This window comes from Zingiber officinale, chromosome 1B, assembly GCF_018446385.1.
Source record: "Zingiber officinale cultivar Zhangliang chromosome 1B, Zo_v1.1, whole genome shotgun sequence".
Lineage (NCBI taxonomy): Eukaryota > Viridiplantae > Streptophyta > Magnoliopsida > Zingiberales > Zingiberaceae > Zingiber > Zingiber officinale.
In genome coordinates this window covers 85,670,486-85,676,254 of record NC_055986.1, presented here as the reverse complement: position 1 = coordinate 85,676,254, position 5,769 = coordinate 85,670,486, and positions in this window count along the sequence as shown.

Sequence of the window (5,769 nt, the reverse complement as noted above, 5' to 3'; positions counted from 1 at the left end):
AGGCCAGAATGCGGGATAGAAGAGGAGGGTTCAAGCAATGGAGGAAACCCGACTGAAAAGGATGATTAACAGAAAGAAGAATGTGTCTAGAGCGAGAAAAAGGGTCTTACAAGCGAGGGAGATGATCGGAAGAAGCCGTGTGATCGTCGAAAAGCCTGAGCACAAGGTCGCCGGCGAAAGGAGGAACGACAGGAGTCTGGAAACGAAGAAGACGAAATGCGGCGGAAACGGAGTCAAGGGCCTTATATCGCCGCCCGGGAGCGATCTCCACCGTCCGATCCAGGTCGTCGCTATCGAGGTTGTCATCTGATCGTCCGTTTCAAACGGCGGCTGTCCCATCGGAAGTGACGCAACCGCCATACTCTGACAAATACATGATCGCCACGTGTCAGCCGGTTACTAGCCACATTTAATGAGCTCCCCTTACCGTGCGCAGAGCACGTGACGGGTAGTGTGGGAGAACAACGGACGTCGATTCCAAGAAAATACAAGGCATGGACAAAGTGTCGCCGAACGGACAGATATCGCCGCACGGATAAGCATCCTTATGCCTGGCTGAGCGGCCTAATGCAGTGATCATTGTTCGGGCAGATCGGCCGTCCAGTCAGTCGGACTTTGCCTCCTTCGACTAGACTCGAGAGGAAGGCAAGTGATCCGGCGGTAAAAATCCGGAACCCCATAAGAAGGAGTCAACGCTGAGGGGAGGTCAAAGGGTCCAGTGGCTCGCCGGAAAAGGACGAGCCGACCGGGAAATCGATAGTAAAAGGCACCTGGTAGGGACCAGGGTTCCGACGCTCAAATGAAGCAGTGCATAATGACCGAGCGGAAGGATGTTCCGCCTCACGGGCGTCCCGGTCAGGCGGTGGGTAAAAGACGGGGACATCTTCTGACAGCCGTCAAGTCGTATGGCTATGCCATACTTCTAGTTTGACAACGGGGGGTCCTGCTGTCCCATCGAAGAACATGCTCGGACTGTAGCAGTATGGTGTCAGGTAAGCTCTCTGACAAGTGCATACCGGGGTATGGGTTGTTGAAACGCATGCACCTCGGTGGGCGTGCATTAGTTCCTTCTCCGTCCTATATAAAGAGGCTATTGCTTCGCCAAAGGTACGTATGATACAAGCTTGGCAGCTACTTTTTCCACCACTTACCTGACTTGAGCGTCGTAGGGTCGTCGCCGGGAACCCCTTCCCGGCTAGACTCTTGTGCAGGATCGCCGGAGCTTCGTTCGACCAGTCAGAGATTCACTCCATCGACTAGGAGCGTGCCACGTGCCCAGCGTCCTTTGGTTCAACGATTCGGACAGGATCATCGATCTTAATAAAAAGAGTATGGTCATAAGAGCACTTTTGAAAGCCTACCTTTAAAAAATAAGTTTCCATACGATTATACCAAGCCCGTGGGACTTGTTTTAATCCATATAGAGCTTTTCTTAATCTATAAACTTTATGCTCATTACCAAATTTCACATAACCCGGAGGTTGATCTATAAATTGTTAGAGTGTATACTAAAAGCCTAGCTTTTGGTATAAACATTTATCTAGAAATAAGAATCACATTGGTCAAATGTCTACATTTATGATAAATGTAGTTGTTCAATTAATTTATATTGTAGATAACATGGTGTGTGGTGTCACACACAGAGGATCATGCTATCAGTACCTTATAAATTATAAACAGTAACTCACGACCATAATGGAAAGGAACAAACCATTGGAAGGTCGTAGTGTAATTAGGTATTAGTTTATCTTAACTATATAATTACACTAGTACACTTAGAGTGTATTGAGTAGGACCATTAGAGGTCGTTTCTTTTATACTGACTTTATAAAGAAACAAAGACCTCAGTTATTATGGAAGTGTGTGCTCTTAATCCTAATATAATAACAAGCACATATATTTGATATTTATTTCTTTAATTTATCAATGGGTGAGATTTAGTTCGATAAATCAATAAGCCCGATAAGTTGGGAAATGATATCACTTATAGTGTGTATTGTTGATTATAGAAGGAAACTGTGTCCTAGTGATCTAGGTTGAGAATGTCCTCAAGAGGAGCTCATAAGGATTGTCATGTTAAACCCTGCAGGTGGACTTAGTCCGACATGACGATAAGGTTGAGTGGTACTACTCTTGGATTAAGATATTAATTAAATGAGTTGTCAGTAACTCGCTTAATTAGTGGACATTTGACATCTTAAACACAGGGAGACTAACACACTCATAATAAGAAGGAGCCCAAAATGTAATTTGGGATTGGTGCGGTAGTTCAATAATAGTTCTTTAGTGGAATGAATTATTATTGATGGAATTAAGTTGTGTGTTCGGGGCGAACACGGGAAGCTTAATTTCATCGGGAGACCAAAACCAATTTCTCCTCTCGGTCCCTATCGTAGCCTCTTGTATATAGAGATTTATACCCACCACATACCCACCTTCTTACCCAACCAATAGGGGCCAGCCAAGCTAAGCTTGAAGCTCAAGCTTAGGGCCGGCCAAGCCTAAAGGTTGGCCTTAAGGTGACCGGCCAATAGCTTGGAGCCCAAGTTTAGGTGGCCGGCCACATCATATTAAAAAAGATTTTTTATTAAAATTATTTCTTATGTGGATATCATAGTTTTAAAAGAGAGTTTAAAAATTAAATCTTTCCTTTTAAAGCTTTCTACAAAAGATTAAGAAAAGATTTGAAATCTTTCCTTATTTGTAGATTGAAAGGAGATTTTATTTTTAAGAAAAACTTTCCTTTTTGACCATGATAATAATTTAAAAGAAAAAAAATTAAATATTCTCTTTTATTAGTTTCTACAAAAGATTAAGAAAAGATTTGATATCTTTCCTTATTTGTAGATTGAAAAGAGATTTTAATTTTTAGAGATAACTTTCCTTTTGAAAATTATCCACATGTTTAGAAGAAGAATTTTAATTTATAAAATTTCCTTTTTATTAACCAATCATGAAGGGATAAAAATTATTGGAGAAATTTTTATAAATTTCTAGAAACAAATTAGGAAGTTTTAATTCTTGTGTGAATTAAATTTTCCTTGTTTTGGGGAATTAGAAGTGGCCGGCCATTATTATTAAAAGAAGAAAATTGTTTTTTTAATTAAAATAATTTTTATTTTTTATGACAAAAGAATTAAGGAATTTTTTATTAAAATTTCCTTATTTGTCAAGACCAAGGATTATAAAAGAGGGGGTAGAGGTGCCTTCATGGGTGATCAACTCTATTATTCTTCTCCTCTCTTTTCTTCCTTGGTGGCCGGCCCTAGCTTCTTCCTCTTCTCTTCTTCTTATGGCCGGCGGCAACTTCTCTTGGAGCTCTTGATGGTGGCCGGTTCTAGCTAGGAGAATAAGGAGAGAAAGGTGGTTTTGTTTCTTGCATCCCTTGGAGCTTGGTGGTGGTGGCCGGACCTCTACTTCTCTTGGAGAATTGTGGTGGCCGAAACTTGCAAGGAAGAAGAAGGTGCTTGGTGGTTCTCATCTCGGAAGATCGTTGCCCACACAACGTCCGAGGTTAGAAGAGGAATACGGTAGAAGATCAAGAGGTCTTTTTAGAAGGTATAACTAGTAATTTTTCCTTTCCGCATCATGCTAGTTATTTATGGAAATAATACCAAATACAAGAGGCTTACGATTCTAGTATTTCGAATATGTTTTTCGAAGTTGTGTTCTTTTATTTTTCTTTTCCTTGTGATTTGATTGTTCTTTTTGGTTGACCTAAAGTTATTTTAGAAAATTAAATATTAGCTTTCCATAAAAGGTTTTGTTACTCGGTGGTGGTTGTTCCCATATCCAAGAAGGCCATGTGCCTCGCCACGTCAGTACTGGGAACCAATTATGGAAATTAATATTTAATGGAATTAATAACTTAGGTGATTTGGATCAAACGTGTTAAGTTCCACAGGAGATCCAAGTCTAAACCTTAAAGAACAAATAGATTAAGTTTTGAATCAAACGTGTTAAGTTCCGCAGGCGATCCAAAATTTAATTTAAAAGAACACATGGTAGCTAGGAAAAGGTTCAGACCTTTGTACAAAAATTTTTGTACAGTGGAACCTCTAGGTTTTCCGAGTAGCAACCAACATAAATACCTCTTCTTTCAAATCTCCATGGAGGAATGTAGATTTTATATCCAATTGAAAGATAGGCCATGAATTTTGTGCCGTCATCACTATCACCACTCTGATTGTATCATAACTTCTTTATAATCAATACCAAACTCTTGCTTATAGCCCTTCACCACCAAGTGTGCTTTGTACTTGTCAATCTCACCATGTTCATTTAGCTTTGTCTTGTAAACCCACTTTACACCAATAGTCTTTTTCCCTTTAGGAAGATCACATAACTCCCATGTATTTTTTTTTTTCAATTGCTGTAATTTCATCATCCATAGCTTTCCTCCATTTTAATTCTTTAACAACCACTTCAAAATAGTGGGGTCACAATATGAAAACAAAGAAAAATGTGTAAGAGGATCATCACCTTGATCAATTCTGGTCACCTCATAATCAGACATCCATGTTGATCTTCTTCGAACACGTTGTGGCCATTGTGATTTTGCTTCAACCGAACTTTGATCTGCTATAGGAATATTTTGAGAGACTTCCTCATGTTGCTCATCCTCCATAGGCTGTTGTACTTTCTCATCATCATCAAAATCAACAGGGATAATTTTTTTAACGTCATTTTGAATCCATGGCCAAGTGTTTTATCGTGATTTTCTTAGTGTAGGGATTATATAATCTATAAGCTTTTGATGTATTACTCATACCAAGAAAAATACATTTTTCACCTTTGCTGTCTAGCTTCTTTCTCCTTTCATCTGGAATATAGGCATAAGTGATACACCCAAAAATTCGAAAATAATCAATAGTTGATTTTTTTTTCCACTCCAGGCTTCCTTCGGTGTCATGTTTTGAACAGATAATGTAGGACTTCTGTTTAATATATGGATGCTCCAATTAATTGCTTCTGGCCAAAAACTTTTAGGAATACCACTTGTCGTTAGAAGGCTTCACACCATATTCATAATAGTGCGGTTCTTCCTCTTGCATACACCATTCTGTTGAGGTGTGTAAGTTGTTGTAAGTTGCCTCTTGATTCCATGATTCTCACAAAAATTTACAAATTCATGTGAGTTATATTCTCCACCACGATCTGTCCACTAAACTTTAATAGAGTTGCCAATTTCTTTCTCAACAAGTACTTTATAATTTTTGAAAGCTGTAAAGGCTTCAGATTTTTCTTGCAACAAATAAATCCATATTTTACGACTATAATCATCAATAAAGGTAATTATGTATCTTTTACCTCCATTAGAATGTGGTGTTATTGTCTGCAAATATTTGAATGAACGAGCTCCAATGCTGCCTTTGCTCTCCAAGATTTTCCTTGTGGAAATTGATTACGATGTTGTTTGCTAACAACACATTCTTCATAAACATAAGAAGGAGTCGTAATTTGAGGAAGACCGATCACCATATTATTCTATTTTAGTGTTTTCAATCCACCAAAACTTAGATGCCCGTAGCGAAAGTGCCATAACAATGCCTCATCATCAAATTTTGCTGAAAAACATAAATGTGGTGTAGTATGAAAATAAAATGGAAACATACGATTTGTTGTCATATTAACTTGCATAATTAAGCTTAACTTTGCATCTTGAATTTGACAAACTCCTTTAATAGCAATTTCATATCCTTTTTCTTGTAATTGACCCACACTAAGCAAATTAGTTTTTAAATTTGGCACAAAAAGAACATTAGAGAT